The sequence below is a fragment of the Rana temporaria genome, chromosome 3 (genome assembly GCF_905171775.1).
Source record: "Rana temporaria chromosome 3, aRanTem1.1, whole genome shotgun sequence".
Taxonomy (NCBI): domain Eukaryota; kingdom Metazoa; phylum Chordata; class Amphibia; order Anura; family Ranidae; genus Rana; species Rana temporaria.
Window position 1 is genome coordinate 488741604 of NC_053491.1, and position 23604 is coordinate 488765207.

Consider the following 23604-nt stretch of genomic DNA (forward strand, 5'->3'; position numbering starts at 1 on the left):
CTATGGGTCTGTGTCTCTATATATGTGGGTCTATGGGTCTGTGTCTCTATATATGTGAGTCTATAAGTCTGTGTCTCTATATATGTGAGTCTATGGGTCTGTGTCTCTATATATGTGGGTCTATGGGTCTGTGTCTCTATATATGTGGGTCTATGGGTCTGTGTCTCTATATATGTGGGTCTATGGGTCTGTCTCTCTATATATGCGGGTCTATGGGTCTGTCTCTCTATATATGTGGGTCTATGGGTCTGTCTCTCTATATATGTGGGTCTGTGTCTCTATATATGTGAGTCTATGGGTCTGTGTCTCTATATATGTGAGTCTATGGGTCAGTGTCTCTATATATGTGGGTCTATGGGTCAGTGTCTCTATATATGCGGGTCTATGGGTCTGTCTCTCTATATATGCAGGTCTATGGGTCTGTGTCTCTATATATGTGGGTCTATGGGTCTGTGTCTCTATATATGCGGGTCTATGGGTCTGTCTCTCTATATATGTGGGTCTATGGGTCTGTGTCTCTATATATGTGGGTCTATGGGTCTGTGTCTCTATATATGCGGGTCTATGGGTCTGTGTCTCTATATATGTGGGTCTATGGGTCTGTCTCTCTATATATGCGGGTCTATGGGTCTGTCTCTCTATATATGTGGGTCTATGGGTCAGTGTCTCTATATATGTGGGTCTATGGGTCTGTCTCTCTATAGATGTGAGTCTATGGGTCTGTGTCTCTATATATGAGGGTCTATGGGTCTGTGTCTCTATATATGAGGGTCTATGGGTCTGTGTCTCTATATATGAGGGTCTATGGGTCAGTGTCTCTATATATGTGGGTCTATGGGTCTGTGTCTCTATATATGTGAGTCTATGGGTCTGTGTCTCTATATATGTGGGTCTATGGGTCTGTGTCTCTATATATGCGGGTCTATGGGTCTGTGTCTCTATATATGAGGGTCTATGGGTCTGTGTCTCTATATATGCGGGTCTATGGGTCTGTGTCTCTATATATGCGGGTCTATGGGTCTGTGTCTCTATATATGCGGGTCTATGGGTCTGTGTCTCTATATATGAGGGTCTATGGGTCTGTGTCTCTATATATGCGGGTCTATGGGTCTGTGTCTCTATATATGTGGGTCTATGGGTCTGTGTCTCTATATATGAGGGTCTATGGGTCTGTCTCTCTATTTGTGTACTCAGTATTGTCTCTCTATTTGTTGTATAGATGTAGACGAGGTTTCTTTCGTGTCCTGGCAGGAAGTGCAGTATTGAGTCTGGCAAACGCAGGGATCTGGGTGGAGAGGGGTGGAGGGGGTGGGGGGGGGGGGGTCGGAGGGGGATCTGGGAAACAGTCTCGGGAAATGTGATGTAAAGTTTGGGAAACGAAACTCGGCGGCGCAGTCACAGATCATTCCACGCCAGCTGCGCCGCCCCACCAAAGACGCGGCACCAGGTAAGAGGCAATGATATCTCTTATATCTCCACTCACAATACAATCTTTCTATTCCACCAAAACTCCAATGCTCAGGTTCTGCACCCCCCACCACATCCTTTATGAAAAGGGAGTCTCACTTCTCTTGCTGCATTCTCTATAATAAAAAAAACAAAACAAAAGCAAGACCGGAGGCCCCTTGTAACTTCTGAATGAGGCTGCTGGGGAAGGAGAACTTCCCTTTCTTCCCCCCAATTTTTAGCACTTTCTTTCTTTTTTTAGTCCTAGAATAAGGATTTGGTCCCTTCGGACGTACAGAGAGCGTAGGGTTAGTCCTTCAGCCTTCTCCCGGCTGGAATGAGACAGTAGACCCCGTGATGCCTCCATAGAGAGGACCTGTCACCTGTCTGATGCTATCGCATTGGGGGCTTGTGATAGTAATAAAGTTACTTAAAAAAAAAAAAAAGAGGAAGGTTTTTACCTTAACCACTTGCTTACCGGGCACTTACCCCCCCCCCCCCACTTCCTGCCCAGACCAATTTTCAGCTTTCAGCGCTGTCACGTTTTTATCATTTTTTTCCCCAACAAATAGAACTTTCTTTTGATCATCTCTGCGGTTTGTATTTTATGTTAATTTTTTTTTAAAAAGACTGAATAAAAAAAATAAATAAATCAAAACCGTTTTATATTTTGCTATAAAATTTTGAAAAACGGGTAATTTTTCCCCTACATTGATGTACGCTGATGAGGCTGCACTGATGGGCACCGATAGGCTGCACTGATGGGCTCTGAGAGGCGGCACTGGTGGGCACTGAGAGGCAGCACTGGTGGGCACTGATAGGTGGCACTGGTGGGCTCTGAGAGGCGGCACTGGTGGGCACTGATAGGTGGCAGTGGTGGGCTCTGAGAGGCGGCACTGGTGGGCACTGAGAGGCGGCACTGAGAGGCAGCACTGGTGGGCACTGAAAGGTGGCACTGGTGGGCTCTGAGAGGCGGCAATGGTGGGCACTGATAGGCAGCAGTGGTGGGCTCTGAGAGGCGGCACTGGTGGGCACTGAGAGGCGGCACTGAGAGGCAGCACTGGTGGCCACTGAAAGGTGGCACTGGTGGGCTCTGAGAGGCGGCAATGGTGGGCACTGATAGGCAGCAGTGGTGGGATCTGAGAGGTGGTACTGGTGGGCACTGATAGGCGGCACTGGTGGGCACTGATAGGCAGCACTGGTGGGCACTGATAGGCAGCACTGGTGGGATCTGAGAGGTGGTACTGGTGGGCACTGATAGGCAGCACTGGTGGGCTCTGAGAGGCGGCACTGGTGGGCTCTGAGAGGCGGCACTGGTGGGCACTAATAGGCAGCACTGGTGGGCACTAATAGGCAGCACTGGTGGGCACTGATAGGCGGCACTGGTGGGCACCAATAGACGGCACTGGTGGGCACCGATAGGCGTCACTGATAGGCAGCACTGGTGGGGACACTGAGAGGTGGCACTGATGGGTGGCATTGAAGGGCATTGATAGGTGGCACTGGTGAGCACTGAGAATTGGCACTAATAGGTGTCACTGATAGGTGGCAGTGATGGGCACTGATGGGTGGAAATGATGGGCACTGGTAGGTGAGACTGATAGGCAGCACTGATAGGTGGCACTGATGAGGCACTGACTGGCACCACTGGTATTCATCAATAGGTGGCATTTACTGCACTGGTGGTCACTGGCAGGCAGTACTGGTGGGCACTAATGAGGCTGATGTGCTTCTTCCACTCGGGACCGATGTCCCTTACACAAGAGCCGGTGATCGTCTTTTTTTCTCCTTACGCTCTTAGCATGAGGAGAAAAAAATAGATAACCGAGCTTTGTTTACATCACGTGATCAGCTGTCATTGGCCCCTTACCCGGATCTGTGATCACCCGAGTCTCAGTGATCACAGCGCACGCAGAGCGCGCACCCTGCAGGGGGCACGTGCAAAGGGGAGGACGTCTATTGACGGCCTCCTGGCATTTAAGGACCACGCTGTGGCCGTCATTCGGCTATAGCGCGGACCCCTAGTGGTTAAAGTGATTTTAAAAGGCATACACAGTATCTCACAAAAGTAAGTACACCCCTCACATTTTTGTAAATATTTTCTTGTATCTTTTAACCACTTAAGGACCGCCTCCTGCAGATATACGTCGGCAGAATGGCACAGCTGGGCACAAGCACGTACTTGTACGTCCTCTTTAAGTGCCCAGCCGTGGGTCGGGCGCGCGCCTGCAACCCAGTCCGAAGCTTCGTGACCGCCGCCACGGGACCCGATCGCCGCTGGTGTCCCGCGATTGGTCCCCGGAGCTGAAGAACGGGGATAGGTGAGTGTAAAAACACCTTCCCCGTTCTTCACATCGGCGCTGTCATTGATCGTGTGTTCCCTGATATAGGAAAACACGATCAATAACGTCACACATCCAGCCCCGCCCCCCTACAGTTAGAAACACATATGAGGTCACACTTAACCCCTTCAGTGCCCCCTTGTGGTTAACTCCTAAACTGCAATTGTAATTTTCACAGTAATCAGTGCATTTTAAATGCATTTTTTTGCTGTGAAAATGACAATGGTCCCAAAAATGTGTCAAAAATTGTCCGATGTGTCCGCCATAAAGTCGCAGTCACGAAAAAAATCGCTGATCGCCGCCATTAGTAGTAAAAAAATAAATAATTAATAAAAATGCCATAAAACTATCCCCTATTTTGTAAACGCTATAAATTTTGCGCAAACCAATCGTTAAACGCTTATTGCGATTTTTTTTTACCAAAAATAGGTAGAAGAATACGTATCGGCCTAAACTGAGGAAATTTTTTTTTTTATATATGTTTTTGGGGGATATTTATTATAGCAAAAAGTAAAAAATATTGTTTTTTTTTCAAAATTGTCGCTTTATTTTTGTTTATAGCGCAAAAAATAAAAACCGCAGAGGTGATCAAATACCACCAAAAGAAAGCTCTATTTGTGGGGAAAAAAGGACGCCAATTTTGTTTGGGAGCCACGTCGCACGACCGCGCAATTGTCAGTTAAAGCGACGCAGTGCCGAATCGCAAAAACTGTCCGGGTCCTTTACCTGCATAATGGTCCGGGGCTTAAGTGGTTAATCCTCCTGATTCAGGAACCTCGTTACGCCGACTGCAGCCTAAGATCTGCGCGGCATAAGGCTCTTATGCCCGCATATCTTAGGCTGCATTCTTGCGATGGCCGCTAGGTGGCGTTCCCGTTGTGCTCAGTGTATAGTATGCAAATTGCATACTAACACCGATTCACAACGTTGCGCGAGCCCTGCGTACGCAATTTACGTCATTTACGTACAACGGTTTTCGCGCAAGACTGCCCCTGCTATTAGCAGGGGCAGCCCATGTTACGTATACCCGTCGTTCCCGCGTCGGGAAATTTGAATTCTACGTAGTTTGCGTAAGTGAATCGTAGTTTGCGACGTCATTTGCCGCAATGCACGTCGGAAAAGTTTTTCGACGGAGCATGCGCACTACGATCGGCGCGGGAACGCGCCTAATTTAAATGATTCCCGCCCCCTACGGGATCATTTAAATTGCGTGCTCTTGCGCCGGGCATTTTGCCGGCGCGCCCGCGCAATTTACGGAGCTTCTGCTCCGTGAATCAAGGGCAGCGGAGCAAATTTGCGGGGGCGCAGGGCAAAAACGTTGCCCTGCGCCTCCGTAAATAATGCGCAATTCTACCTGAATCCGGGCCACTCTTTAATGGCATCCCAGTCTTAGTCCGTAGGGTTTAATATTGAGTTGGCCCCGCCCTTTGCAGCTATAACAGCTTCACCTCTTCTGGGAAGTCTGCCCACAAGGTTTAGGAGGGTGTCTATGGGAATGTTGGACCATTCTTCCAGAAGCGCATTTGTGAGGTCAGGCGCTGATGTTGGATGAGAAGGCCTGGCTCGCAGTCTCCTCCCTAGATCATTCCAAAGGTGTTCTATTGGAGGTCAGGACTCTGTGCAGGCCAGTCAAGTTCCTCCTCCCTAAACGTGCAAGCCTGCAAGAGATTTGCTATTGGGGGCAGTCGAGGGGGGGGGGGAGCCAGGACCGCCGGTGGGGGCACCCCAAAAAGAAGAGGATCGGGCAGCTCTGTGCAAAACCATTACACAGAGCAGATTAGTATAACATGTTTGTTATTTTAATAATAATAAAAAAATAACCTTTAGAATAACTTAAAAAAAAAGAAAAATTCATAATAAAATGTATTAAAACAAACAAAGCCATTGGCTCCTGCTGCTGTCTAATCACAGCCATGTGAGCCAATGAGGTGAGAGTGGGGAGGGGGGGCTGAGCTGTGCTCTATGCACAATGCACTCCATTCACAGAATGCTGCTCAGGAGCGAGCCTACAAGGGTAGAGCCTGGCAGGGGGAGGAGGCAGCTGGCAGGGGGAGGAGGCAGCTGGAAGGGGGAGGAGGCAGCTGGAAGGGGGAGGAGGCAGCTGACAGGGGAGGAGGCAGCTGACAGGGGGAGGAGGTAGCTGGAAGGGGAGGAGGCAGCTGGCAGGGGGAGGAAGCAGCTGGAAGGGGAGGAGGCAGCTGGCAGGGGGAGGAGGTAGCTGGAAGGGGAGGAGGCAGCTGGCAGGGGGAGGAGGCAGCTGGAAGGGGGAGGGGCAGCTGACAGGGGGAGGAGGCAGCTGGAAGGGGGAGGGGCAGCTGACAGGGGGAGGAGGCAGCTGGAAGGGGGAGGAGGCAGCTGACAGGGGGAGGAGGCAGCTGGAAGGGGGAGGAGGCAGCTGGCAGGGGGAGGAGGCAGCTGACAGGGGGAGGAGGCAGCTGGCAGGGGGAGGAGGCAGCTGACAGGGGGAGGAGCCAGGACTGCCAGCAGGGGACCCATAAAGAAGAGGATTGGGGCTGCTTCATGCAAAGCTATTATACAGTGCAGGTAAGTGTTTGTAATTTTAATAATAAAAAAAAAAAAATAGAATAACTTCAAATAACAATAAAGGCCCAGATTCAAGAAGCAATTGCGTCTGCGTAACCATAGTTACGCAGTGCAATTGCCTCCCTGGCGCCGGCGTAACGACTTCTCCTGATTCAGAGAGCTTGTTACGCCGACTGCAGCCTAAGATATGCGTGGCATAAGGCTCTTATGCCCTCATATCTTAGGCTGCATTCTTACACAGGCCGCTAGGTGGCGTTCCCGTTGTGCTCATTGTATAGTATGCAAATTGCATAGTAACGCCGATTCACAACGTTACGCGAGCCCTGCGTACGCAGTTTACGTCGTTTGCGTACGTCGGGTTTCGCGTAAGGCTGCCCCTGCTATTAGCAGGGGCAGCCAATGTTACGTATACCCGTCGTTCCCGCGTCGCGAAATTTGAAATTTACGTTGTTTGCGTAAGTGAATCCTGAATGGCGCTGGACGCCATTCACGTTCGTTTTGAAGCAAATGACGACTTCATTTAACGCAATGCACGTCGGGAAAGTTTCCCGACGGAGCATGCGCTCTATGCTCGGCGCGGGAACGCGCCTAATTTAAATGATTCCCGCTCCCTACGGGATCATTTACATTAGGCGACCTTATGCAGGGCATTTTTGAGGAGCGCCCACGCAAATTATGTGGCTACTGCCGTAAGGAGCGCGCAGCTGTACCTGAATCTACCCCAGTATGTATAACAAAAAAAAAAAAACCCGCGTTGCCTTGCACACTCCCATAAATGTGTAAACATATTATACAATTGAATATTATATTTGTGTGTTTTTTTACTAAAATTATTTTTTTCCCCTGAAAATATGGGTTTAATAAACTTGTTATGCAAATATTGTGTAACAAAATAAAAGAAAAAAGTTAAAAGTTTACATGTGTGAAAAAAAATAAAAAAAAATTGCGGTGGAGGAGAAGTAAAACCAGTTATTTTGTTGCGGAATTTCGCGGCTTCGGCTCTGGTGGCGAGTCGTTCCGTCCTTGGGGGTGACCTTGGATCTGTCACTTGGAACACGCAAAGATTATATTTTGGCAGCAATAATGAAATGACGTCCCCTTATTATGTGCAGACGTTCTCCGGCGCTGTGATAGATCTTTAAGCTTTATTACATCCTCCCTGCAGAAAAGGAAATCGTTATTTCAAACACCATAGATGACAATTGTCCCGGATTTGTCAGGACAGTCCCTCATCTTGGCCCTCTGTCTTCTCAATGCTATGGGCCCCTCAATGCTGTATTCAGGCCCCCCCCCCCCAATTCTGTGACCAGAGCCCCCCCCCCCCCCCAATGCTGTCTCCAGGGCCCCCCTATACTGTATTCAGGGTCTTCCCGATGCTGTGTCCAGGACCTTCCCGATGCTGTGTCCAGGGCCTTCCCGATGCTGTGTCCAGGACCTTCCCGATGCTGTGTCCAGGGCCTTCCCGATGCTGTGTCCAGGGCCTTCCCGATGCTGTGTCCAGGGCCTCCCCGATGCTGTGTCCAGGACCTTCCCGATGCTGTGTCCAGGGCCTTCCCGATGTTGTGTCCAGGGCCCCCCGATGCTGTGTCCAGGGCCTTCCCGATGCTGTGTCCAGGACCTTCCCGATGCTGTGTCCAGGGCCTTCCCGATGTTGTGTCCAGGGCCCCCCGATGCTGTGTCCAGGGCCTTCCCGATGCTGTGTCCAGGGCCTTCCCGATACTGTGTCCAGGGCCTCCCCGATGCTGTGTCCAGGACCTTCCCGATGCTGTGTCCAGGGCCTTCCCGATGCTGTGTCCAGGGCCTCCCCGATGCTGTGTCCAGGACCTTCCCGATGCTGTGTCCAGGACCTTCCCGATACTGTGTCCAGGGCCTCCCCGATGCTGTGTCCAGGGCCTCCCCGATGCTGTGTCCAGGACCTTCCCGATGCTGTGTCCAGGGCCTTCCCGATGCTGTGTCCAGGGCCTCCCCGATACTCTGTCCAGGGCCTCCCCGATGTTGTGTCCAGGGCCCCCCGATGCTGTGTCCAGGGCCTTCCCGATGCTGTGTCCAGGGCCTTCCCGATACTGTGTCCAGGGCCTCCCCGATGCTGTGTCCAGGACCTTCCCGATGCTGTGTCCAGGGCCTCCCCGATGCTGTGTCCAGGACCTTCCCGATGCTGTGTCCAGGACCTTCCCGATACTGTGTCCAGGGCCTCCCCGATGCTGTGTCCAGGGCCTCCCCGATGCTGTGTCCAGGACCTTCCCGATGCTGTGTCCAGGGCCTTCCCGATGCTGTGTCCAGGGCCTCCCCGATACTCTGTCCAGGGCCTCCCCGATGCTGTGTCCAGGGCCGCCCCGATGCTGTGTCCAGGGCCTACCCGATGCTGTGTTCAGGGCCTTCCCGATGCTGTGTCCAGGGCCTCCCCGATACTCTGTCCAGGGCCTCCCCGATGCTGTGTCCAGGGCCTCCCCGATGCTGTGTCCAGGGCCTACCCGATGCTGTGTTCAGGGCCTTCCCGATGCTGTGTTCAGGGCCTTCCCAATGCTGTATCCAGGGCCTTCCCGATGCTGTGTTCAGGGCCTTCCCAATGCTGTATCCAGGGCCTTCCCGATGCTATGTCCAGGGCCTCCCCGATGCTGTGTTCAGGGCCTTCCCGATGCTGTGTCCAGGGCCCCCCAATGCTGTGTCCAGGGCCTTCCCGACGCTGCACCCAGGGCCTTCCCGATGCTGTGTCTAGGGCCTCCCCGATGCTGTGCCCAGGGCCTTCCCGATGCTGTGTCCAGGGCCTTCCCGATGCTGTGTCCAGGGCCTTCCCGATGCTGTGTCCAGGACCTTCCCGATGCTGTGTCCAGGGCCTTCCCGATGCTGTGTCCAGGGCCTCCCCGATACTCTGTCCAGGGCCTCCCCGATGCTGTGTCCAGGGCCTTCCCGATGCTGTGTCCAGGGCCTCCCCGATACTCTGTCCAGGGCCTCCCCGATGCTGTGTCCAGGACCTTCCCGATGCTGTGTCCAGGGCCTTCCCGATGTTGTGTCCAGGGCCTCCCCGATGCTGTGTCCAGGGCCTTCCCGATGCTGTGTCCAGGGCCTTCCCGATACTGTGTCCAGGGCCTTCCTGATGCTGCGTCCAGAGCCTTCCCGATGCTGTGTCCAGGGCCTTACCGATGCTGTGTCCAGGGCCTTCCCGATGCGGTGACCAGGGCCCCCCAATGCTGTCTCCAGGGCCCCCTATACTTTATTCAGGGCCCCCCAATGCTGTGTCCAGGGCCTTCCCGATGCTGCACCCAGGGCCTTCCCGATGCTGTGTCTAGGGCCTCCCCGATGCTGTGCCCAGGGCCTTCCCGATGCTGTGTCCAGGGCCTTCCCGATGCTGTGTCCAGGGCCTTCCCGATGCTGTGTCCAGGACCTTCCCGATGCTGTGTCCAGGGCCTTCCCGATGCTGTGTCCAGGGCCTCCCCGATACTCTGTCCAGGGCCTCCCCGATGCTGTGTCCAGGGCCTTCCCGATGCTGTGTCCAGGGCCTCCCCGATACTCTGTCCAGGGCCTCCCCGATGCTGTGTCCAGGACCTTCCCGATGCTGTGTCCAGGGCCTTCCCGATGTTGTGTCCAGGGCCTCCCCGATGCTGTGTCCAGGGCCTTCCCGATGCTGTGTCCAGGGCCTTCCCGATACTGTGTCCAGGGCCTTCCCGATGCTGCGTCCAGAGCCTTCCCGATGCTGTGTCCAGGGCCTTACCGATGCTGTGTCCAGGGCCTTCCCGATGCGGTGACCAGGGCCCCCCAATGCTGTCTCCAGGGCCCCCTATACTTTATTCAGGGCCTTCCCAATGTTGTGCCCAGGGCCTTCCCGAAGCTATGTCCAGGGACTTCCCAATGCTGTGTCCAGGGCCTTCCCGATGCTGTGACCAGGGCCCCCCAATGCTGTCTCCAGAGCCCAGGGCCCCCTATACTGTATTTAGGGCCTTCCCAATGCTGTGCCCAGGGCCTTCCCGATGCTGTGTCCAGGGCCCCCCCGATGCTGTGTCCAGGCCCCCCCCCAATGCTGTGTCCAGGGCCTTCCCGATGCTGTCTCCAGGGCCCCCCTATACTGTATCCAGAGCCTTCCCGATGCTGCGTCCAGGGCCTTCCCGATGCTGCGCCCAGGGCCTTCCCGATGCTGTGTCCAGGGCCTTCCCGATGCTGTATCCAGGGCCTTCCCGATGCTATGTCCAGGGCCTTCCTGATGCTGCGTCCAGAGCCTTCCCGATGCTGTGTCCAGGGCCTTACCGATGCTGTGTCCAGGGCCTTCCCGATGCGGTGACCAGGGCCCCCCAATGCTGTCTCCAGGGCCCCCTATACTTTATTCAGGGCCCCCCAATGCTGTGTCCAGGGCCTTCCCGATGCTGCACCCAGGGCCTTCCCGATGCTGTGTCTAGGGCCTCCCCGATGCTGTGCCCAGGGCCTTCCCGATGCTGTGTCCAGGGCCTTCCCGATGCTGTGTCCAGGGCCTTCCCGATGCTGTGTCCAGGACCTTCCCGATGCTGTGTCCAGGGCCTTCCCGATGCTGTGTCCAGGGCCTTCCCGATGCTGTATCCAGGGCCTTCCCGATGCTATGTCCAGGGCCTTCCAGATGCTGTGTCCAGGGCCTTCCCGATGCTGTGTCCAGGGCCTTCCCGATGCTGTGTCCAGGGCCTTCCCGATGCTGTGTCCAGGGCCTTCCCGATGCTGTGTCCAGGGCCTTCCCGATGCTGTGTCCAGGGCCCCTCCCACAGCTCTGCTCCCTCTTCTTGTGCAGGGTGACAAGTCTTTTCTCCGCCCCCTCCTGTCGTTTTCTGTAGGTAGCCTGTAATGGGAGGAGCCTGCTTGGCCCCTCCCACAGCTCTGCTCTTTCTCATTGTGCAGGGGGGGAAGATCTTGTCTCCGCCCCCTCCTGTAGTTTTCTGTAGGCAGCTTGTAGTTGGTGGAGCTTTTAGGCCACTCCCACAACTCTACTCTCTCTCTCCTTGTGCAGGGGGGCAGATCTTGTCTCTGTACACTCCTGTAGGCAGGCAGCCTGTAGTGGGTGGAGCCTGCTGGGCCCCTCCCACAGCTCTGCTCTCTGCACAGATTATGTACAGCACAGGGGTGATGCCACTGCTACTTGTATAAGGTATCATCTGGGTTTGCAAAGATATTTGGTGCACATAAAGTGGATTTATATCATAAGTGACTATTGAGGAATATATATTTTTGTTTTTATGCCCGGAGTTCAGCTCTAGGAAGCAGGGCTTTTTTTTCTCAGAGAATTGGTGCAGGAACTCCCTCCTTCTGAGTCACCTCTTGTGTCCACCCCCTACCCACCTCCAAGCACCATTCCTTGATTCCACCCCCTACCCACCTCTGAGCACCATTCTTTGGTTCCACTCCCTACCCACCTCTGAGCACCATTCTTTGGTTCCACTCCCTACCCACCTCTGAGCACCATTCCTTGATTCCATGCTCTACCCACCTTCGAGCACCATTTCTTGGATCCACTCCCTACCCACCTCCGAGCACCATTCTTTGGTTCCACCCCCTACCCACCTCCGAGCACCATTCCTTGATTTCACCCCCTACCCATCTTCAAGCACCATTCTTTGGTTCTACCCCCTACCCACCTCCGAGCGCCATTCCTTGGTTCCACTCCCTACCCACCTCCGAGCGCCATTCCTTGGTTCCACTCCCTACCCACCTCCGAGCGCCATTCCTTGGTTCCACTCCCTACCCACCTCCGAGCGCCATTCCTTGGTTCCACTCCCTACCCACCTCTGAGCACCATTCCTTGATTCCATCCACTACCCACCTCCGAGCAACATTCTTTGGTTCCACTCCCTACCCACCTCCGAGCACCATTCCTTGGTTCCACCCCCTACCCACCTCCGAGCACCATTCCTTGGTTCCACCTCTACCCACCTCCAAGAACTATTCCTTGGTTCCACCCCCTACCCACCTCCAAGCACCATTCTTTGGTTCCACTCCCTACCCACCTCTGAGCACCATTCCTTGATTTCACCCCCTACCCACCTCCGAGCACCATTCCTTGGTTCCACCCCTACCCACCTCCAAGAACTATTCCTTGGTTCCACCCCCTACCCACCTCCGAGCACCATTCCTTGGTTCCACACCCTACCCACCTCTGAGCACCATTCCTTGGTTCCACACCCTACCCACCTCTGAGCACCATTCCTTGGTTCCACCCCTACCCACCTCTCAGAAATAAATACAAAACCAATTATCGATTTATGGTGCTAAGTAATTTGTTAATAATAGGAAGTAAAAAAGACCTCCTGTAGCCAGCAACAATGGAGCACCCCCAACAACAATAGACTCTGAACAGCTAGCAACAATAGACCCCTTCCTCAACAGTTTATGTCTCCCAGCAACGTTTGTCTCCCAGTAGCATAAGAGCCCCCCAGCAACAATAGATCCCCCACCAGTGACAACTGACCTCCCCAGCAACAATAGACCCTCCCCCTGTAAAAATATATCCCCTCCAGTAACAATAGATCCCGTCCAGCAGCCAGCGTCAACAGACCCTCCAGTACACCCCAGCACCCCTTGCCATTACATACATTTAGAGCTGGAGGTGCCGGAACTGTGCTCCCCCGCATTCCTGCTGAAAAAAAAGCCCTACCAAGAAGTAAGGTGAAGATGAGTTTCAATACCCAATCATGTGCATGTAAAAAATCATGTAGATGTAATTTCCTGGCACATGATTGGATATTCACACTGCTGCAATTTTTGCTGCAAAAAAAATAAAAAATCACACCGCATTTGGGGTGCCATTAAGAAATGATGGCAACGCAAGCGCATTGCGGATTTTGCTGCGATTCTGGAATCGCAGGCAGTATTGCATGAATCTGCCTGCAACTTCCACTACAACAGGGCATTTAGTGATTGGTGTCTGTAGATGTTGGTGCCTCTGTGTGTTTTGTTTTGGACACAATATGCCGCCTAACCACCCGGCGTGCCAGAACACCGAGCAAAGTCTGAGCGTGGTTCATGGGGGAGGAAACAGGAGGGGGGCGGGGAGGATGGAGGATCTGGCACGAGAGCTGAGAAACGAAACTAAGCTTTATAATAATATGTTAGAGCCAACTTCCACATCAAACAGCGAGAATCCTCCAGCAGCAAGCAGGCTAAAAGGACGTGGCATCAGGTATGAGGGACGGAACTAGAGAGGGCATTTAGATGGAAATTTGTGTGGGTGAAATCTGACCAGAACTGCAACCGGGAAGGGTTCAGTTGGTTGGTTGCTTCAGTTGGACCTCATGGTTGGCCTTAACCTGATGCTCATCATCGGGGACCTCAGAGGTTTTCTTCAAAGAAGCTGGCAATGAAACGTCATTTGTCACTTTTCCTCTATCAAGGGTAGGCAACCTCAGCCCTCCAGCTGTGGTGAAACTACTAGTCCCATCATGCCTCTGCCTCTAGGAGTCATGCCTGTGATTGTCAGGGTCTTGCAATGTCTCATGGGACTTGTGGTTTCACCACAGCTGGAGGGCTGAGGTTGCCTCCCCTTGATAGAGGAAACGTGACAAATGACGTTTCATTGCCAGCTTCTTTGAAGAAAGGAACAAAAAAAAAAACACAGAGCCCTCTGAGGTCCTCGATGATGAGCATAAGGTTAAAGCGGGGGTCACCAGTCATCTCTTTGCTTCCTGCCAGCGCCGGATGATTTTTTTCTCCGGTCCCACGATGGCACGGGAGAGCCCAGAGAAGCACCGGATGGCGGCGGGAGGGGGTTGTCCCCTCCCGCCGCCTATAAGACCGATCAAGCAGCGGAACCACCACTATGATCATTCTTACCGTGCATAGAATCGCCGGCACTAACAAATGATATCCGAATGATGCCTCTAGCTGCACCCATCATTCAGATATCACCGCACAAAGCCTGGGACGTCATATGACGTCCACCCAGGATGGGAGATCCCCGCACAAAGCCCAGGACATCATATGACATCCACCCAGGATGGGAGATCCCCTCACAAAGTCCAGGACATCATATGACGTCCACCCAGGATGGGAGATCCCCTCACAAAGCCCAAGACATCATATGACGTCCACCTAGGATGGGAGATCCCCTCACAAAGCCCAAGACATCATATGACGTCCACCTAGGATGGGAGATCCCCTCACAAAGCCCAGGACGTCATATGACGTCCACCTAGGATGGGAGATCCCCTCACAAAGCCCAAGACATCATATGACGTCCACCTAGGATGGGAGATCCCCTCACAAAGCCCAGGACATCATATGACGTCCACCCAGGATGGGAGATCCCCTCACAAAGCCCAGGACATCATATGACGTCCACCCAGGATGGGAGATCCCCTCACAAAGCCCAGGACATCATATGACGTCCACCCAGGATGGGAGATCCCCTCACAAAGCCCAGGACATCATATGACGTCCACCCACGATGGGAGATCCCCTCACAAAGCCCAGGACATCATATGACGTCCACCCAGGATGGGAGATCCCCTCACAAAGCCCAGGACATCATATGACGTCCACCCAGGATGGGAGATCCCCTCACAAAGCCCAGGACGTCATATGACGTCCACCCAGGATGGGAGATCCCCTCACAAAGCCCAGGAAGTCATATGACGTCCACCCAGGATGGGAGATCCCCTCACAAAGCCCAGGACATCATATGACGTCCACCCAGGATGGGAGATCCCCTCACAAAGCCCAGGACATCATATGACGTCCACCCAGGATGGGAGATCCCCTCACAAAGCCCAGGACATCATATGACGTCTACCCAGGATGGGAGATCCCCTCTGTGGACGTCAAATGACTATGGGCCAGTATTGAAGTGGTTAAGAGCTATGGCCAGAAGTGACGTTTGACTTGAAGACGGGTGGGGGCCATCTTCCCCTCACTCGTCTCCATGTCAGGCTAGGGACAGGTCCGGATTGCTTCCACCGTTACCGACGGCCACGGTAAGTGGCGGAGGGCACCGGAGCACGGCAGAAGGGGGGCCCTCAACCGCCGCCGATAAAGGTGATCTTGCGGCGAATCCATATCATTCCATGATGTAGGGGGACACTGATGGGTAACACCTGATGTAGGGGGGCACCTGATGGGGAAAACCTGATGTAGGGGGACACTGATGGGGAACACCTGATGTATGGGGGCACTGTTGGGTAACACCTGATGTATGGGGGCACTGATGGGGAAAACCTGATGTATGGGGACACTGATGGGTAACACCTGATGTATGGGGGCACTGATGGGGAAAACCTGATGTAGGGGGACACTGATGGGTAACACCTGATGTATGGGGACACTGATGGGTAACACCTGATATATGGGGACACTGATGGGTAACACCTGATGTATGGGGGCACTGATGGGGAAAACCTGATGTATGGGGACACTGATGGGTAACACTTGATGTATGGGGGCACTGATGGGGAAAACCTGACGTACGAGGACACTGATGGGGAACACCTGATGTAGGGGGACACTGATGGGGAACACCTGATGTAGGGGGACACTGTGATGGGGACACCTGATGTATGAGGACACTGTGATTGGGGACAGGACACCTAATGTATGGGGACACCTTATGGGGAACACCTGATGTAGGGGGACACTGTGATGGGGACACCTGATGTATGGGGACACTGTGATTGGGGACAGGACACCTGATGTATGGGGACACCACATGTACGGGGACACTGTGATTGGGAACAGGACACCTGATATATGGGGACACCTGATGAACAGGGGCACTGTGATTGGGGACAGGACACCTGATGTATGGGGACACCTAATGTACGGGGACACTGTGATTGGGAACAGAACACCTAATATATGGGGACACCTGATGAACAGGGGCACTGTGATTGGGGACAGGATACGTGATGTTTGGGGACACCTGATGTATGGGGACACTGTGATGGTGGACACCTGATGTAGGAGGACGGTGATGGATGACACCTGATGTAAGGGGACACGGCGATGGATGACACCTGATGCATTACTTTGCCCAGGGGCCCATGATGCTATTAGGACGGCCCTGGTCCTGGCTGCAGGGAGAGTGCAGGCAGGGTGTGAGACACAGGCTGCTGCGAGAGTGCGTGCGAAGAGTCGGGGGAACACCGGAGACACGTGCCTGGCTGCTGAACTCAGAGATTTCTTCTGCTATTAAGGCAATACTTCACCCAAAAGAGGAAGTTCAACCTTTCTCCCCCTCCCCCTCCTCTGCCTTATTTCTGGTCGGATCACCACCATCATGAAGTGAGATTCCTAGTACAAAGCAATAGCGGTCGGTGATAATTATTTGGGGGGGGGGGGCAGTAATCTACGCAGTGAAATAATAACAATAAAAATAACAATAACAACAATAATAATTTAGATGCGGTATTCGTTATTTCGGATAATTCGTAACTTGGGATAAATTCGTTATGCTCACTAACAGCCCAAATTTTAAGGAAATTTCAATACCTGTAATTTAATAGTTATTATTTCGGATTCTCCAATTTTTTAATTTCCCGATTTCCGAATTTTTTAATTTACAAATACTGCATCTAAACATATGAAACATAACAAATTCAAATTTTTCCGAACTTACACATTTATTGGAAATAACAAATTTAGACCAGAACGAATGATCCTAAAAACTAAGAAATTAAAAACAACACAAATGAAACTAAATCAAATGGATTTTTCGGCAGTGCACATGTTCTCTACCTGGCACTGCCAACCCACCTGGCTGAAGCTGCCCTTTTCACTAGCCCTCCAGGATAACTACTCCCCACAGTCCTCCAGACTGACACTCAACAGCCCACCCGGCTGACTCTCAGAAGATCTCCCAGGAAAGAACTGTCTACATGTGGCAGTCTCCCCCCTTGTAAGTCCCACTCCCTAGTAGTGCTGACCTGCTCCCGCTGTCCTCTCTCCTTGCTCCTGTGCCTCTAGGAAAGGCTTCCTCCAAGTGCTGTGACAGGACATGGGCCATGCCATCAGGGGCAGTCGGGTGGAAGGCTTCCTCCAAGTGTTGTGACAGGGCATGGGCCATGTCAGTTGGGTGGAAGGCTTCCTCCAAGTGTTATGACAGCGCAGGGGCAAGCGGGTGGAAGGCTTTCTCCAAGTGTTGTGACAGGACATGGGCCATGCCAGCAGGGGCAGTCGGGTGGAAGGCTTCCTCCAAGTGTTGTGACAGGACATGGGCCATGCCAGCAGGGGCAGTTGTGTGGAAGGCTTTCTCCAAGTGTTGTGACAGGACATGGGCCATGCCAGCAGAGGCAGTCGGGTGGAAGGCTTCCTCCAAGTGTTGTGACAGGACATGGGCCATGCCATCAGGGGCAGTTAGGTGGAAGGCTTCCTCCAAGTGTTGTAACAGGACATGGGCCATGCCATCAGGGGCAGTCGGGTGGAAGGCTTCCTCCAAGTGTTGTGACAGGGCATGGGCCATGTCAGTTGGGTGGAAGGCTTCCTCCAAGTGTTATGACAGCGCAGGGGCAAGCGGGTGGAAGGCTTTCTCCAAGTGTTGTGACAGGACATGGGCCATGCCAACAGGGGCAGTCGGGTGGAAGGCTTCCTCCAAGTGCTGTGACAGGACATGGGCCATGCCAGCAGGGGCAGTCGGGTGGAAGGCTTCCTCCCAGCGTTGTGACAGGATCCATCTAGCACCCCAGCCCAAGGTCACCCATCCAGACTAAGGGGCACTCCTCAGGGCCACCAACAGCCTCCTCAGCACTAAATCTCCATCTACCACCCAACTGCCCCTGCTGGCATTGCCCATGTCTATTTTTTTGAGGTGGCCTGCCCCCTGAAAGCCCTTTACTGAGGATTGGTAGAGTAGGGTTGCCACCTGTCCAGGATTCACCTGGACTTTTTCGATTTCCAAATTTTTTGGAATTTTGTCATTTCGAATTTCCGAATTATCGATTTCCGATTTTTTTTATTTTTTTAAATTTTAGAATTTGCGAATTTTCGAAGACATTGTTTATCACTGTAGCCATTAAACACAAGTGGGTGTGACTGAGCTACCAAAAATCTCCCGTGTGCCCGGTGTTCACCACAAGCATGCATGGCGAAGACCGCAATGCTGGACAGGTAAAGGAGAATGTAGATGAGCCATAATAATAATAATATTAATCACGGTGCCGCAAGTTTAATTAAAGTCTGAGTCACCCATCCGTACGGAAATGTTTATCTTGTACAGGATCCAGAGCCCCGCCAGCTCATGGACTCACACAGCACTGCACGGCATGCTGAGCGCACAGAGCGGGGGAGGGGTGCCTAGAGTGCGGAGGAGTAGAGACATATGCAGGAAATTATACTGAGAATGCAAAATTCAACTTATAGAAACACATTTCTGGCTGATTTCCATATCACACAGCGAGACGACATATAATAAAGCTCTGACATATACCGCAGTGCTGTACAGAGAACACTGAGCCAATCACATCAGTCTCTGTACCAGAGGAGCTTACACTCTAATGTCCCCTCCCCCCACAGTCACATCAGTCTCTGTACCAGAGGAGCTTACACTCCAATGTCCCCCCCCCCCCCCAACAGTCACACACTATTATTATACATTTATATAGCTCTGACATATACCGCAGCGCTGTACGGTTCACACCAGAACTCCCGAACAGGGAAACAGTTTGGACCCGAGCCTCAAACTCTAATAAAGTCTATGGGACCTGAACATAAAAATATCAGAAGTACCTATTTTAAAGTAATATACAATAAAAGTACAGTGGAACCTTGGTTTAAGAGTAACTTGGTTTGAGAGCGTTTTGATTTGTGAGCAACTTTACGGGGGCGCAGGACCTGAGAAAAGCCGGACATTGGACTGCAGTACCTCATTTGGCCTGAGGTACGGGGGGCGCAGGACCTGAGAAAAGTCGGACATTGGGCTGCAGTACCTCATTTGGCCATTAGCGTTGGGGGCCGTATTTGAGAGTAGCAAAGAGTATAAAGAAGAGATTAAGCAGCGCTGTGGTTCCTGGGAGTTACAAATGCGTTCTAGAGGTGTAAGGCCTCTGGACCAAAGTGAGGGGGTCGGGGCACTGTTTGAAAAAATTTCGAATTTGTAAGAATTTTAAAACGGTAAGGGTGGCGCAGGACCTGAGAAAAGCCGGACATTGGCCTGCAGTACCTCATTTGGCCTGAGGTACAGGGGGGCGCAGGACCTGAGAAAAGCCGGACATTGGGCTGCAGTACCTCATTTGGCCTGAGGTACGGGGGCGCAAGACCTGAGAAAAGCCGGACATTGGGCTGCAGTACCTCATTTGGCCTGAGGTACGGGGGCGCAAGACCTGAGAAAAGCCAGACATTGGCCTGCAGTACCTCATTTGGCCTGAGAGAACATTAGTGTTGGGGGCCGTATTTGAGAGTAGCAAAGAGTATAAAGAAGAGATCAAGTGGCGCTGTGGTTCCTGGGAGTTACAAATGCGTTCTAGAGGCGTAAGGCTTCTGGACCATAGTAAGGGGGTCGGGGCACTGTTGAAAAATTTTCGAATTTGTAAGAATTTAAAAACGGTAAGGGTGGCGCAGGACCTGAGAAAAGCCGGACATTGGGCTGCAGTACCTCATTTGGCCTGAGGTACGGGGGGGGGCGCAGGACCTGAGAAAAGCCGGACATTGGGCTGCAGTACCTCATTTGGCCTGAGGTACGGGGGGCGCAGGACATGAGAAAAGCCGGACATTGGGCTGCTTTCCATCATTTGGCCTGAGGTACGGGGGGGGCGCAGGACCTGAGAAAAGCCGGACATTGGCCTGCAGTACCTCATTTGGCCTGAGGTACGGGGGGGGGCGCAGGACCTGAGAAAAGCCGGACATTGGCCTGCAGTACCTCATTTGGCCTGAGGTACGGGGGGCGCAGGACCTGAGAAAAGCCGGACATTGGCCTGCAGTACCTCATTTGGCCTGTACCTCAAATGTCATGTAGAACAAATGTGATACGGCACAGTCCATATACAGCACAAAATGTGTGAACAACATTCATTTGAGAAGGATAAGGTCATCTAGGCTAGCCCCGAGACCTGAGCCACCTATCCTAGCTCGGAGGGGGAGGCATAATAGAAGACGAAGTCAGGAACCAGTACGGGTCCTATCCCATCCCGCCCACCCCAACGGGGATCAATCTGTGGGCGGGGGGGGGGTGGAGACCTACCAAGTACAATATAATACAATATCAGACATGGTTCAAGAGAAGGTAAGTCCTATCCACTGTGCCCACATCAATTGTCCCCACTGTGCCCACATCAATTGTCCCCCACTGTGCCCACATCAATTGTCCCCACTGTGCCCACATCAATTGTCCCCCACTGTGCCCACATCGATTGTCCCCACTGTGCCCACATCAATTGTCCCCCACTGTGCCCACATCAATTGTCGCCACTGTGCCCACATCAATTGTCCCCCACTGTGCCCACATCAATTGTCGCCACTGTGCCCACATCAATTGTCCCCACTGTGCCCACATCAATTGTCCCCCACTGTGCCCACATCAATTGTCCCCACTGTGCCCACATCAATTGTCCCCATTGTGCACACATCAATTGTCACCACTGTGCCCACATCAATTTTCCCCACATCAATTGTCACCACTGTGCCCAGATCAATTGTCGCCACTGTGCCCACATCAATTGTCCCCACTGTGCCCACATCAATTGTCCCCACATCAATTGTCCCCACTGTGCCCACATCAATTGTCCCCCACTGTGCCCACATCAATTGTCCCCACACCAATTGTCCCCACTGTGCCCTGTAAAATGCTGCCAGTCAGATTGCCCCCCCCCGCCCGGCACTTACCTTTCTGGGGTTCGCCATCCTCCTTCCACGGTCCCTCGATGTCTTCTGCCGCCCTCGATGACGCTTCAGCCAATCAGGTTACTGATAACCAGAATCAGTGAACCTGATTGTCTTAGACGGCCGTCAGTCTTATCCAAGGGACGTAGCCCACTACGTTCCGAGGATAAGACATCCGGGAGCTGAAGGGCTGTACTGGGAAAGCCGCTGGCTCTGATAGGCACCTCCGCACAGCCAACCAGCTGTCCTTATTCAGATAGTCGGCGCCCAATGTCTGAATAGGCTGGCCCCAATAACATACAAAGCATGAGTGTATGTTATTGTGTGGCGCTGCAAAACAAATTTTTAAAAGCCTTAAATGGCCCGTTTTTTTTTTTTTTTTTATGACTACAGGAGGGGGTGAGGGGCTACAGGATCGCCCGGGTGTCCCCTATCGCCCGCTAAACCCGGCTCCTACCTTTTCAGAATGAACAGAGACAGTGATCACTGACTGTCCATTCATAGAACTGAGCTTCGTAACCTCCTGTGTTTACGATGCTTCAGTTTATGAATGGAGAGGAGCTTCTCTCCATTCATTTCAGCTGAGGCTGCAGAGAAAGGGACTGGGGAATCTGTGTCCTTAGTCCCTTTCTCTGTCTTAAAGGGGAGATGTGAGACCCCTGATATCTCTCCAAAGACCCCAACAGGGCTAATTAAAAAAATAAATAAAAAAATTGCAATAAATATTAAAAAAAAAAATAAAAACTGACAATCGCCCTAAAAAAAAAATCACTGTAAAAAAAATAAAAATAAAATACTGCCACTTTCACATGACATTAAAAAAAAAAGTATCTGTAATTGGTATCGGCGAGTACTTGAAAAAAAGGTATCGGTACTTGTACTCGGTCTCAAAAAAGTGGTATCGGGACAACCCTATCTCTGACCATCTCCTGTATCATGTCTGCAGTCTCTGACCATCTCCTGTACCATGTCTGCAGTCTCCGACCATCTCTTGTACCATGTCTGCAGTCTCTGACCATCTCCTGTACCATGTCTGCAGTCTCTGACCATCTCTTGTACCATGTCTGCAGTCTCTGACCATCTCCTGTATCATGTCTGCAGTCTCTGACCATCTCCTGTATTATGTCTGCAGTCTCTGACCATCTCCTGTACTATGTCTGCAGTCTCTGACCGTCTCCTGTACCATGTCTGCAGTCTCTGACCGTCTCCTGTATCATGTCTGCAGTCTCTGACCATCTCCTGTATCATGTCTGCAATCTCTGACCATATTCTGTATCATGTCTGCAGTCTCTGACCATTTCCTGTATCATGTCTGCAGTCTCTGACCATCTCCTGTATCATGTCTGCAGTCTCTGATCATCTCCTGTATCATGTCTGCAGTCTCTGACCATCTCCTGTATCATGTCTGCAGTCTCTGACCATCTCCTGTACCATGTCTGCAGTCTCTGACCGTCTCCTGTATCATGTCTGCAGTCTCTGACCATCTCCTGTATCATGTCTGCAGTCTCTGACCATCTCCTGTATCATGTCTGCAGTCTCTGACCATCTCCTGTATCATGTCTGTAGTATATCTGGGGCTCTTTCTAACAGACTCTTTAACAGAAGCCCTCTCTGTGTCCATCAGAGACCCCCCCCCCCCCCTCCAGGTCCCAATAAAGTACTCTGCTTCTCTTCCTGTATTTTGTTTATTGTTAAGAGATCATGTAAGAGCAGGGCTCAAAATTTCAAGTCCTGAGCTACTAGCCAGGGCTTAAGAGTTACTCGCCACCATTTTCCCCACCCAACCCTTCCCCTGCCTTGCTCCTAAGTCCGCCCCTAAACACGCCCTTGCATATTATCTTGTGAAATTACACTGTTAAATGTTTTATGCAGAATTAAAGCTACAAAAATAAATATTAACAACAACAACTTTAACAATATTAACATGAAGCATATTTCATTCATCTGACTGTGATAAATAAAATAAGAACAAAATATGATTGGCTACTAAAGGTACTGTACCCCAGTACTGTGAAAAAAAAAAGCATCTGGAATGAATCCGGAAAAGCATAAAAAATGAGCGCGCAGAAATGCAATTGGAATGAATCTGGAGGTCGGTTTTGAGGTGTAATTGAGAACTTAAAGGGGAGGTTCACCCTAAAAACTACTTTTTCTTATTCCACTGCCCCCCCACATTACAATCCGATTAAGGCTCTTATTATTTTTTTCATGCTGTACATACCTTTTGTACAACATATTCACCCGTGCATCCGGGTTGCGAGTCCCGCGGGAGTGGGCGTTCCTCACATGCTGGTGATTGACGTTTTGCCCAAAAACGAGCTCCCCCCCGTCGCGTAAGCCGCGTCACGATTGGCGAAAGGAGCCGAACGGCGATGCGCATGCGCAGTATAGCGCCGACTCGCCGTTCGGCTCCTTTCGCCAATCGTGACGCGGCTTACGCGCCGGGGGGAGCTCGTTTTTGGGCAAAACGTCAATCACCAGCATGTGAGGAACGCCCACTCCCGCGGGACTCGCAACCCGGGTG

General features: G+C 52.1%; 1 protein-coding gene across 2 annotated transcripts in view; it reads left to right on the forward strand.

The window, feature by feature from the left end:
- The first annotated feature begins 1344 nt into the window (after positions 1-1344).
- Positions 1345-23604, forward strand: part of LOC120933753 (placenta-specific gene 8 protein-like) — a 35887-nt gene continuing 13627 nt past the window's right edge. The window contains exon 1 of one of the 2 annotated variants that reach the window (XM_040347131.1): positions 1345-1447. The gene's annotated coding sequence lies outside the window, so the exon portion shown is untranslated. Of the gene's footprint in view, positions 1448-13320; positions 13462-23604 lie in introns of those variants that run through there. The other variant, XM_040347130.1, reaches the window with a different exon arrangement.